Raw genomic sequence first — 13,412 nt, 5'->3', positions numbered from 1 at the left:
CAGGTCAGTTTTGACCAACTGAAGGTTACCCCTGGGTCATTCAAGGGTAGTCTACATAGACCCCAGAGTTAATATGGGCTAGGCAAATTTTGTCCCATGGTAAAAACCAACAAGGGGTAGACGTAGGCTGCTCCATCAGGTCTGCCACTCTACACATCCTGTGTGGACTTCCTGCTTACATCTGTGTCTGTGCATTATGCAAACCGTCTGTGTGTCAGGTGCTACATTTGGTTCTGACAGCTCATGACTGCAAGCGGATGGCTTTCTGTCAGTGAGCTGCTGCTGCACACACGTCAAGGGCATGCAGCAGACAGGTGTATTTCTGAACAGACTGGATGGAAATGACAGTAGAGGGCAAAAAAACTGTTCTCTCTCTCTCTCTCACACACACACACACACACACACAAATACACACACCAGTTGAAAATATTCTAATAATTATATCGTATGATGTGATATATGAAATAGCCCTGTCCACAGACATATCACATCATACAGCAATAATAATACATTCCAATTGTGACTCTATACACAAACACTAGACACAAACAAGCTGTGAACAGATGTAAACAGTGAAAGATGAGAGGGGGTCAAAAGACTAATTTTAACAGAGGAGATGGGATGGGCCAGGGAGAGGAGGGGTGAAAGAGAAAGTGAGTCCGACACACAAGTACACGGTGTGGGAGCGTAAAAAGAAACTGCATTCCATTTTGTACCTGAACACCCTGACAGGTCTATTTGTCAGAGATGGGCTGTCACTTAAGTCTTCACCAATGATAAGAAAGGATACCAGCCACCATTCTTTAACTGGACTTCTTGGGACTGGATTTCCATCAGCTGCTTGTTACAGCAGAATCAATTATTTCATTTAAAAATAGGCACAAAGAAGAAAATACAGTTAGACCAAAGCCACACTGACCTCACTTCACCAAGGTTAGGCAGTGGAGGGATCAAACAGTTTAGCCACTTGTAATTAAACAGTTTTATTACCACCTCATTGTTGAAAACTTTATATCAAATCACCTCTTCCTCGTCGTGTTTTCCCTTTCAACAAACACATCCCATGCGTACGAGCCTGACTTTGCTGCATCTAATAAACGAATATCAACAACGTTTCTGCATGACTTTCACGCGCCTTGCAAACCTGGAGGTCTAACGTCTTTCTACCCGTTAGTTCGGTATTCGTGCTATGGGGTGGGAACATGTGTGGCTGGCTGCAGTACAACAATGCTGGAGTACACATTCTCCCCTCACACTGCTGTTCTTCACGCTCAAGCGGAAGCGTGGAAAGAAAGAGGGAGGCGGCAGGGTTGGGGAAGAAAATGGCGGGTGAGGAGGTTGGCGGGGGGAGGGGGGGGGACCCTCGCGCAAAGTGCGATGCGCGTGCCTGCCCCGGCTTCTATTATCGGTGCCGCCAAGTGTGCATAATTAATTCCCTCTTGCATCGTCATACACAGCCCCGGCTGAAAACCCCTGGGCCTTTGACGTCATTCCCATTTCACGCAAGCCGTATGACGAATCACGACGAGCGGACAAGCTTTAAAAGGCACACACACAGGCCCACGAACGTACTGGAATACATTACAAGGAACGAAACGTACAGGAATGCAATCTAATAACACAAGGGGAAAGTTTAGCCCCAACGCTTCTTGACATGTAGATGATGCCGGCAGCTCAAAAGAGCCAGTGTGCGACGGTAGTTGGAGGTCCGAGGTTAATCAGTTATTCCTAATTCCAACCACGTTTCCTAAACGGAACGGTGGCAAAGCGGGTTTTGCATCCAATTAGGCCAGACAAGCCTTAACACTCTGAAACAACAAAAGCCCTCTCTGTCCGTCTCCACTGGGTGTGCGTTAGTGTGAAGTTAAGGAGGGGGATGAAGGGGACTCGTGCTTCCAAGGTCACATCGATAAGAATCGGTACACTTGGACACATAAAACTTCTACGCGCGTTCCCACTGAACTTTATGGAATAACTTTTTTTTTTAAACCGTTTTTCTTTAAAATAATCAGAAACCAAATCAAATCGTGGCTATCATCTCCCGAGGCTTGTGTGAAAATTCAAAATATCATAACAACCGTTTTGACTGACTTAGATGCTCCCGCACTGTTGGACGCATGAGGCAGTCATGGCGCTCCTCAGTCCACAGTCCTCAACCAGTTTGCTCGTGCACCCCGTCGTTTGTAGACAACTCTGAGGTCCCTCCTGACCGTTTGCCACCAGTTCATCTTGGGCCGTCCTCTCTTTTTTCAGACCCGGAGGTTGTCCAATTCACGGCTTGGCATGCAATTTTTGTTGTGGGGAGCCTCAATACACGTCCCGACCACGTGGTTCACACGAGAGGCCAACGGAATCTCTCTCTGTCCTCCCCATTTCAGATACGATCATGCCATTTCATGCCAAGATCATGCCATTCCATGCGTAGATATTCGATGTCAATGGCATCCTATTTTTCTTCTCCTGTGTGTACAGAAGTGTGGCTAGAACACTTGAGCCGCTTTTGAGGACATTGTAAAGTCGGCAACCGCCAATCATCAAGGTATTCCAGTGTCAAATTCCAGTATCATATGCAATCAAGGGTAATCTACACAGCGGGAGAGATCGTGCAGGTCAAGACAAAGTGCATTCAATTCTTAAGGTGAAACTCCTAAACAAGATGGATGCATTATTTCTCAGCCTCTTAATACTGTCAGTGGGCCTACACAAATGGTTTTCTCTCTCTCTCTCTCTCTCTCTCTCTGACACACACACACAAACATATACACACAGAGTCACTTCCTCCTCCTCCCAAATCAAATCAAATTATGGTGCTTAGAGCAAGGCTTTCACCACGTTAATACCGACTTCAAGTCAAGGGTAAAATAAACACAAAACAAAAAACAACTAGTCACCGCTTTAAGCTTTTCAAAGTTTAAAAACCTTCCACAGTTTAAAACCTTCAAATCTAATTAAAAATGTTCACTTCTTTCAAGAAGTCCACCAGCGTCCACGGAGGGACATCCTCCCCTCTCTCCTTTCCCCTGCCCGTCACTCTTTTGTTGTTGCTGTTGTTGTCACTTTGAAGGGAAAAACACACACACGTGCTCCAAAGCAAAAATTGCAAAATGAAGCTAGCATGTCCAAAGATAACAATCGGTCATCACACAACCCTGCCATGACAAAACATTTATTACTGCTTTATTTTTCATTGTATTCTGTTTCAGTCAAGTTTTGAGGGGAAACCAAGAGAAAAACATCAGCACTCCTTCACATCATTTCACGTCTCGACGCTCTGTACACCGCTGGTCCATCGAGACCATGCCTGCAGCTCTGACGGCTATCTTCATTTGAAGTCATTAAACGATCAATAACAATAACGGTGATATTGTGACAAGCATAAACTACTACTACTACTACTAATAATAATAATAATGACATCATGGAGTGCAGAAACTGTCAATCCATGAAGTTTAATTGTAAGAACATTACGAACCTGTTTCTTTTTGATATATATTTTTTTTATATCTCCTCTACGGCCAAACTCGCACATCTCATCTTTAATAATAGCTTTCTATTGTTTTTGTTCTTGCTGCTTTTTTTTCCTATGTCATCATTATGTTTTATTATCTGCATTATACTGGGAGTGTGTGTTACTTCCAATAGTTTACTTTGTCAGTTCTTCCATTGGTTTAACCAGGGGGAAAAAAACTAGAAATGCCGAACGCGTTATATGTCGTTATTATGTGCAATGTAATCTTGAAATATTCGTTCAAAATATTTTCTTTTCTTTTTTTCTTAATTAAAAACTAGTCTTCTTATACAGTTGCAAAAACGACCCAGCATCAAACGATGTACACCGTTCCAGAGATTCTGATCAGGAATTGTGATACAAGTCAGAGCAATACGTGAGCCATCATGAAAAGCCACCGACATTAATTGCTCAAAGTTTCTCTTAATTCAATTTTGATAACGCTGAACATACAATGCTGCCGCACCACCTCACAAACACACACACACACACACACACAAACGCGCGCGCGCACGCGCTTGATTTTTTGTTTTCAAAGTTCAACGTGCAAGAGAGGTCCACGCCTGTGTATTCGGTTGCTTTATTTCTTTCACAAGACTGTTCCTCATGAACTAGCAGACAAGAACATGGAGCAAGCCTGATGAACCCTCCACAGAGTGAAATAAATGTCGCTTGCTGACGCAACGCAAGCTGACCTCCCCTGTGTAGGACGCGGTAGCTTGCAGCTCCGTCATATCGTTAATCTCATTCCCCTTTCCTCGTAGCACAATTATGTCATTAAGTGTCAGATGTACAAAATTTATATGCTCCTTGCTTCTTGCTTATTTCACTTTCCTTTGTGAAGTGATGGCATTTAAAGGACCTCGCCACACGAACCCCATTAGTCAGAAATGTTCACTGGATACTGCAAGACACACAACAAAAGATATATCTCAAACAAACCTTGCCGTTTTGTGTATTACTATTATTTTCCAATACTACAGTTAGTAGATAAATTATCAAATCTTACTACACCGGACATATTTGACGCTTTTTCCAGTTTATTGCTTCTGGATCTATGATAGTACGGGGTCTGGAGACAAACGGGACACGCTCCATTATGAGGATTTAAACAACAAAAATATCCTACAAGTTATTCTTGTCATTTTGCAAACTAATACATACAATCGATGAAATTCCCAAAGTAAGAATCAACCCAGAACAATCAACTCTATGTAACCATAGAGCAAAATTTGTAAGCTAACACACACACACACACACACACACACACAAGCCAATGGAAACAATGACGGGTTGAAATCGTGCGTACGTGATTGTGGATGAATCATTCTTACAACGCTAACACAGAGGTGTGGATCTGAAAGAGAACGGGGAGCGATCTCAGAAGAGATTGGGGGAGCGGCAGAGGGGAGAGAGAGGAGGATGGGGGTGTCTGTGGCTGAAAGAGAGGTAGAGGGAGGCAGGAGATCTGGGAGGGGGGAGTGGCTAAGAGCAGGGAGGAGGGAGGGAGGGAAGGGGGATGGGAGCGTTCGTTCGTTCCGCCACTTCAGCAAATTCCCTCCCTGTCACCAGACATCAAAAGAACTTCACTGGTCAGTCTGCCACAAGATGGCTGATCCGCCCTCGTCTGAGATGCCAAACACTTCACCTCTCCCTCCCCGTCCACCACCACCCACCACCTCAGACCCCCTCCTTCGCCACCACCACCCCCTTCACGGCCTTGTCAAAGGGGAGCCCATCTCCCATACTTCCTGTAGCCATGGCAACCATTGATTTGCCAAGGATGTTCAATGGAAATTCTTCAGCAAACTATGCCCGGGATCTCAGTCTGGCTTGGGCTCCTCTTTCCCCTGATGGTATTGATTGAATCGGCCATTGGATTCCCTGTCCCATATATCCTTCATCTTCTGCCCACGGGTGTTAAAACGCGCAGATAGCGGGGGGTAGGAAGAGAAACAGAGAAAAGGAGATGCAGTCGTGTGTGTGTGTGCCTGCGTGTGTATATATGTATAGATATATGCGAATGAGTGTGTACGTGCGTGCGTGCGCGCGCGCGCGCGCGTGTGTGTGCGCGTGTGAATATCAAATTCTGGTAGGTAGGTATAGAGGGCGCATGGCGCAGACAGACTAGCTGCACGTGCTGTGTGCGAACAAAGGTCAAGGCTTCAACTGTGTCAACTTCAACAGTACAGAAACGATCAACAAGTGATCAACAGTTGCAACTTCACTGAAACAATCTGGAGCTGACATCGTCAGACATAGACTCCAAGCTCGTCGTCTCACTGCTTGGATCCACAGCCGACCAACCGCTCAGCAGCAGCAGCAGCAACAAATGTGCAACAACAAGGCGAGGTTGCTGGCGGAGAAAGAATGCAATCAATAATCTCAGCCAAAGTAATGGCGGCAGTCGAGTCAACAGGTTCTCTTATTTTGCACTGCTTGCAATGTTTGTAAGACTGCCGAGTCTTTCTTTTCTCATCGCTCGATGCCTTCCTTCGCCACGATACCAAGCGTCTGGCGAGTTAAGCTGAGAAAACAATGTTTTATGAAGAACACTAAATCAGTCTTACTTTCAGACTCACCTCGACCCCCTCCCTACCCATGCGCTTTTCCCCTCCTCTTCCCCACTTCTCATCGCTATAATGTGAACACGCACAGGTCTATACATCGTGCACAAGTAAATGCTAGACAACCTCTAGATGTGTGTGCCAGTGTGTGTTGGGGGTGTGGAGGGTAGGGAGGGGGGACGGGGGGAGGTGGGGGGGGGCACATTAAATGTGCGTGTCTGCACGAGCATGTGTCCAAGCACTAATTATGCATTTTCATTTCGCACAATTCACCCCTGCACTCCCACATATTACTTTTTGTTATATCCTTGCTTGCTTTCTGCATGTTTTCTGGTGGAAAATTCCTTCTTCAAATCTTCTGCCTGTCACATGTTTGTGTATGTTTTTCAAAACACACACACACACACACACACACACACAAAAGGGTGCATGCATGCCACCACTCCCCCCCCCCCACCCCACCCCCACGCACAGGTCAGTGTTCTACAGCTGTCAGTGACATCTATTTCCCCCAGCTATTTTTCTTTTTCCCCCAACATACTTTCTCCCTTTTCTCTTGCAGCTTCCACCTACAGACCTTTATTGTCTGGGCCTCCAATGCCGAGCATCCTTTGTCTGTCACACTGTCAAGTGCAGTCAGGAGATGCTGTAGACGACGGCTAGCTTTAGTTGACAGGTATTTTCATCGTCCCACTGAGTTACCAACTGTGGTCAATACAGTCAAGACTTTTCCACACAAAAATAATGTTTTTCTCCCAACTTTTGTCAATGTACTGCCACAGAACAGGTTGGACTTCTTGGCAAATCAAAAGGTTTGGGTTTTTTCCACCACAAAAACTTCCTATCAGTTTTGCAAGAACCAGCTTGACTGCTAGACTGAAAACAACAGCAGTAAGAAACATGAGACACAAAGAAAAGAAGAGACACTTGGGGAACTTCAGCTCAACTGGAAGTCATTTCAAAACGCCAAGGCAGGTCTGGGTGGCCTATTTCCAAGGAAAGAATGCTGAACAACATAAGGTCTGGTATGGTCACTTGTATGTCCTATGATAAATGCAGGCATAGCTGTATGCATGGACACTGCCTATGCTTTGAACATCACCATGACGAATGAATGACAACATCCAAAAGGCTATGAAATTTTAAAGTTAAAAACAGGACTTTTTCTGCAAAAAACACGACCACCAAAATGTTGTATGACGAAACTGAACAAATCTTGAAAACCTGTAACTCAAGACTTGCGTTGTCTTGTTTTTTGTTAGTAAAAACATGAGGAAAGGCTTTCAAAACTCACATGTAATACCAGTTTCAATCAACATCAAGCACAAAAATTATGGAAATTATGGAATAGAATAAAAGGGAAACTGTACAATATACATCAACTTCCAATAGGGCATCATTCATTTAATCACACTGTTGTGACATGGACACTTGTGGCAGGGTTCACAGAGAATACTCAGAACTAAACTCAAGGAGATTTCAAGGAAAGATTCAATGAATTCAGGGGTGCAATGTACAGTCAAATTGAGCCCACATAGAATCTATGCACCTGGATATTCTAAATCTTCTTCTTCTTTGTTTCTAGCTGCAACTCAAATATACACGAGTGGGATTTCATGTGTATGACTTTTTATCCCCACCATGTAGGCAGTTTTGGGGGGGTTGCATGCCAGGTATGTTCTTGTTTCCAAGCCCTCAAAATGCTGACATGGACTAAGGGATATTTAATGTGCAGATCTGATCTGCATGTATATACAAACAAAGGGGGCTTAGGCACTAGCAGGTCTGCAGTGCATATCTCCTGACCTGCGAGATTGGAAAAATCTCAACCATTAACGCATGAGGCACCGTAACCTGGATTCAAACTCAGGACCCTCGGATAGAAAGTCCAAGGCTTTAAGTTTAACCACTCCAGTGTTGCACCCTAAATCAACCAAGATTTGTTGAACCTGCTCATCAGCAGTCATTCATCTGGCTAATTTCCCAGTCCACCACAGAAGCCACATCAGGTTCAGCCAATGAGTAACTAAAGTAATGTGTCTGCAATTCTACATATCCCAATCTGACTGTAAGGACTCAGAGGATGTTGCCTCATGAAGAAGTTTCTGAATTTTTCCACATAATTTGAAGCAATAATGTGAAATGACCACATGCAATGTCCACAAGACTTCCACCTCTGACACATTATGTACAGTCAGTACAGGCTGAGGGACGATAACAAAGACCTGGCTCTTGAGACGCATGAAGCTGTCAAATCCCATATGAAAAAACACTTGATTCTATTACTGTATCAATGGTAAAATCTGTTACAGGGATGATGGCTGCAAAAGTGCTTGCTGTAAACAGCACCACATGTTTTCTTCCTCCATTCATATAACTAACAAGAAGACTCATGTCAATGCTCACATATTTAAACACTTTTCACATCCATAAGGTGGTTTTACCAAGTTGTTCTCATGATGTAGATCTCATTTTTGCTCTGACTTTCAAATAACTGCTTACTGCACAGTGACAAAAACACTTGCTGAAAGCTCATCTTTCAAGGATTTTCAAGGAAATTTAGTCTTTAATTCATCAATTGTTTTAATTTTAAGGATTCAAAGGCCCTGAAAATGATACTCAGAATTCAAGGAGCAGAGTGTATGAACCCTGCTTGACTTTTGACCCATAACCTTGACTTTTGAAACTGTTTATGTTTTAGCCATGACCAATCACTGTACCAAATTTCATTTTGTCAAATTTAGATGAAAAAAGTCAAGCTATATGAAACATCTACACTTTTTTTTCCATTGAACTGTGATCTCAACTCCTGAATTCAACTTTCTATAGTGATTTTGTAATCATGACTTACCACTTACCACTGAGCCAAGCTCGATGAAGATAATCACAAGCAAAACCTTAACTGCTTTTGTACCAAAATGTTTTTCTAACCACTATCATGTGTCATGTTATGAACTTGACCTTTGACCTTGAATTTCATTATGGATAAGGCTGTAATCATGGCCAGTCGTAATCACAAATTTGAGAACTGGATGAAAGACATGAGCTCCACCAAACCTTTTTTCTGTTTTGCCAGTTTATGACTTAACTTCCACCTTCAACCCTGCTTCCTTTTTCATCAGAAAGGGGGACAGGGTCAGTCTTATTCAATGTGACATATTAAAACTACCATCATACCATGTTCCTCTACTACTTGTGGTTGCCAAGAAAATGCTAATGTTAAAGTGTACCATGTATATACACATACAGAGGCGAGTGTCACAGACACAAACACACACAACCAAGACCAGTTGATCACATTTGCATACTTTGTGTACACATGTAGTTCAAAATACTTGTAAAAAACCCCAAAAAACCCATTAAAAATAACAAATATGGCTAAGTCAATGAATGCTGTTGGTTTATCACTTGCTACTAGTTCTTATCATTTCTAGTTAAAACCAACGAAAGGGGGGGCGGGGGGGGGGGGGGGGGGGGGGGGAGAACTTTGTGTTCTCCAATGTTTCACATATTGAACAAATGGGAGTAAATCAATGTACTAAAATAAAATAAAAATAAAAAATGCAGAATAAAAGCATGAAAGAATAAGTACATAATTTTTTTTAAAAATCAAGTTAAAAAAAAAAGAACAAAAAAAAACAAACAAAAACAAAAAAACCAAACAAAAACGCTCACACACATGCTGATTTTACAAGAGATATCACCACAAAAAAAATCTACCACTGAAAATGGTGTATGACTGCATACATGGCAGGGCAAAAACAGTCAGCCATGTAAAAGCCCACTCATACAGCATTGATCCAACATTACTTTTAGATCAGTGCTCATACAGGGGTGTGCACATGGAAGCTGCAGCCCACTAATGCAGAAGAAAAAAGGAATTTATGTGTGGTGTCACAAGAGAACAGAAATAACTGCAACATGCTGACTTTATGTTGGCGCAGACTACAGTATGTATAGAAGTATTTTCCCTTTTGGCCTACTTATGTCATGAAGTGTTCATTAAATACCCATTCAGCCAGGGCCTAGTTACATTTAGCTTTGTTGGTGGGGAGGGTGATTGGGGGCAAAATGCTGATTGGGGCCTGTGACACATTTCGTGTAACTGCCATCATGTCAAAGCAACAGCATGATACAGAACATAAAGATCAGAGTTCGGGTAGCATGGAACAACACAGACATCTGAGACACGCCAGAAAACAAAACAGATAAACACATTGTGTGTGTGTGTGTAATTATATAATTATACACACACACACACACACACACACACATATATATATATATATATATATATATATATATACGGCTTTCAACAGAAATAAACTTTGTTAAAAACAAATCTTACCACAAATTTATGATCATTAGCCACCACCTTTCATATAACAGTATGACAATGTTTTTCGGATGTAGATCACCCCACTCCACTCCCCAAGGACCAACTCCTCTCTTCCCCACATTTTACTTAGGGGGGAGGTGGGAGGTGGGGGGAGAGTTAAAAGTCTGTCCATTTCCCCCTGACATATGTGAATGCAAGCACACTTGGATGCAAGCACATGTTTAACAGCTCTATAGCACATACGTGTAGGTGTCAATCTTTATCAGGTATTTCACTATCAATGACAAAAGCAGCGAAAATACATTTGTTTGTGCATGGCTGTGTGCAGGTGCATGTGTGCACATGCGTGTCTGTATGCCGGCATCTGTTCAACACTTTCCATTTGGCCCTCCCCATGGGGATCCATCCCTCCATCCACATCCCAACTAAACCCCATGGTTAAGCAGCAGGTGCAGTGTAGGCCAACTAGAGTTGTCTACAAACAGTAACATCGTCTTAAGAAAACAAAGACCCATGAGTGAGTATGTACGCGGGCATATATCATGTGTCTGCGCACATGTGCGTGCATGTTTACACATTAGACTAATGACAAATTTCTGCACATGTGCAAAGATGTTTATGCTGCACTAATGAGAAAACTCTGTGAGTGTGTATGTGTATGTGTGTGTGTTTGTGTGTGTGTGTGCGCGCGCGCACGTGTAAGTGTAAGAGAGTGTGTGTGTGTGTGTGTGTGTGTGTGTGTGTGTGTGTGTGTGTGTGTGTGTGTGTGTGTGTCTTTGAGACAAAATTTTGATGAATGGTATGTGTATGTGTGCACCAGCACTGTATGCATAATAGTATGTTAGTCTGCTCATGCATAGCATGTGTGCTACTTTCATTATAGAACTGTGTTTCTTTACCATCTTTATCCTAAGTATGGGTTTCCCAGTTCCAATCAGACCCTTAATAGGTACTTATAATGACTAAAGTCTAAAGAAAAAATTCAAAGATTGGATTAATACTCTTGCTTATTTGTTTTAGCATGAAAATAAGATAAGCTGTAGCAATGCATGTGACTTCCATTAGTTCCATTCTTTAACTATGTAAAGTTAATTTGTCATTCTTCCTTTTCTTGTTCAATACATATCATCATCTGCATGCAATTGTGTACATGTAAGAATGTGTCTGTGTGCGCATATATGTGTGTGTTCAAGTTTGCTGCAGTACACATGTGTGGGTGTGAGAGTAATGGACATATATGTGTGATGTGTGTGAGCTATATGTATACTTGTGTACTGCGTGTGTGTGCTTGTATTTGAGTACTTGTGTGTGTACATGTGACTGTGTATATGTGTGTGTGTGTATGTGTGTGTGTGTGTGTGTGTGTGTGTGTGTGTGTGTGAGAATTACATATTTTCAGTATAAAGGAAATTGAAGTTGGAGCCCTAATAGTCTGAACAATTCTGGGTTCATATATAATTAAAAAAAAACAAAAACAACCTTACACAACTGAATGCCAAAATATACCACAAATTCATGCACTGCCTTTTTTCTCTCTCTCCTCCAGCCTCACACACACAATGGCATCACTTCTCATTCAAATTTAGCAACTTATTACAAATAATCAATCAGTTCCTGCACCTGTTGGCACCGAAGAATGCCCTGGCATATGGCTGGGTATCAAGGCTGATATCAAATGGATACTTATTTTGATTAATGAAAGAAAAAATCACTGACATGAAAACAAAAATTATGAAAATTTATGTGTATTTCGAAAAAGACAAAAAAAGAAAAATGAAAGAAAGAATGAAAAGCAAAAAAAAAAAAAAAAAAAAAAGAAAAAAAGTTAATAACCTGAGTGAAAAATAACTGAGCACAAACACTTCATTACATGGTGTAGTTGACGAGCACATGTGTTCAAGGTTCGGAACAAAAATGGGGGGTGTGTATCAGGGTATGCATTCACATATAATGCAAATTATGCTAGCAATTCAACTATCGTGCTATTGCATTATTTTCAAGCTAATCTATCATTCTCTTCTACTACTAACCATAGAAAAGTACGCGTTTAGATTACTTACAAACTGCAGACAGGTCTTCAACTTCGATCTTCCCGAAGACGAGCTAGGCCTAAATGGAACTGGAAGGGAACAGTTGCAGACGACAAAATTTGCCACAACACCGGTAGGTCAAGTGCTCAACCAATATAATTTCATTCTACTTTAATTCCCAAGCACATTGTTTGTCAATGCCCGCAAATTCGCAAAGCATGTGAGAATATGTTGTCTTCAATTTCTGACGCTCATCCAGTCACGCCGAAAAGCAAGAATGATTCACACCCTTCTTCATTTCCTTATTCGCGCAATCATAATATACAGCAGCCATGATGAAAACATGGCGCCGAAAGAGCGCTGACCGGTAGGCAGACTTTTGCCTCTCCTAACAATGCAACGTGGCTCTTGAGAGTAAAAAAATGAAATTTAACACAATACAACCGTATATATCCATAAACATCCGATTAATAGTCCAAATAAACGAAGCATTACCCACCTTGAAGGTCACAAGAGAAGAAAGTGTTCTCGCAGGAAATGTCATGTGATCAAAAGTACTGCATTCTGATTGGCTTGCCGCACATTACTCATTCATTGGCATATCACCAGTAGTTACTTTGACGTCACATACCTGCTCCCGAAAGGGAAATCCCTTTCGAAAGCGTTGTGCCGTGCGAGAAAACGGGAGGATTTTCCCTTTCCAAAGCTCGACCGTTTATCGCATTGCGCAAATCCTCAAGTGTGGCAGCTACGCATCGTCATAATTTTGATCGTATCGATAACAACGAGTTTATTGTCTCTGCCGGCCTAGACAGTTTTGTACACACAGCTGTCACTTCGCAGCTGCCTGTTGAATGTATTTTGTGTGCTGTAGCCCGAATCGTTCATTTGCAGATCGTCCATTTACTGTGCAGCGGTGTGATAAATATTGCTTGATTTGCTTGGTGACCACACGTGGAGGCAATGAC

At 42.2% G+C, this 13,412-nt stretch overlaps 1 protein-coding gene across 8 annotated transcripts in view; it reads right to left on the bottom strand.

Moving 5' to 3' along the window:
* Positions 1–13,412, bottom strand: part of LOC143299785 (plasma membrane calcium-transporting ATPase 2-like) — a 169,681-nt gene that overhangs the window by 153,010 nt on the left and 3,259 nt on the right. For 4 of the 8 annotated variants that reach the window (XM_076613200.1, XM_076613211.1, XM_076613212.1 and 1 more), the window contains exon 1: positions 12,944–13,063. The exons of 1 other annotated variant lie outside the window; for it this stretch is intronic. The gene's annotated coding sequence lies outside the window, so the exon portion shown is untranslated. Of the gene's footprint in view, positions 1–1,023; positions 1,133–12,474; positions 12,622–12,943; positions 13,065–13,412 lie in introns of those variants that run through there. 3 more of the 8 variants (XM_076613209.1, XM_076613202.1, XM_076613203.1) reach the window with 3 other exon arrangements.

The sequence above is a fragment of the Babylonia areolata genome, chromosome 25 (assembly GCF_041734735.1).
Source record: "Babylonia areolata isolate BAREFJ2019XMU chromosome 25, ASM4173473v1, whole genome shotgun sequence".
Classification (NCBI taxonomy): Eukaryota; Metazoa; Mollusca; class Gastropoda; order Neogastropoda; family Buccinidae; genus Babylonia; species Babylonia areolata.
Note: the sequence above shows the minus strand (reverse complement) of the source record. Positions and strands in the feature narration are given on the sequence as shown.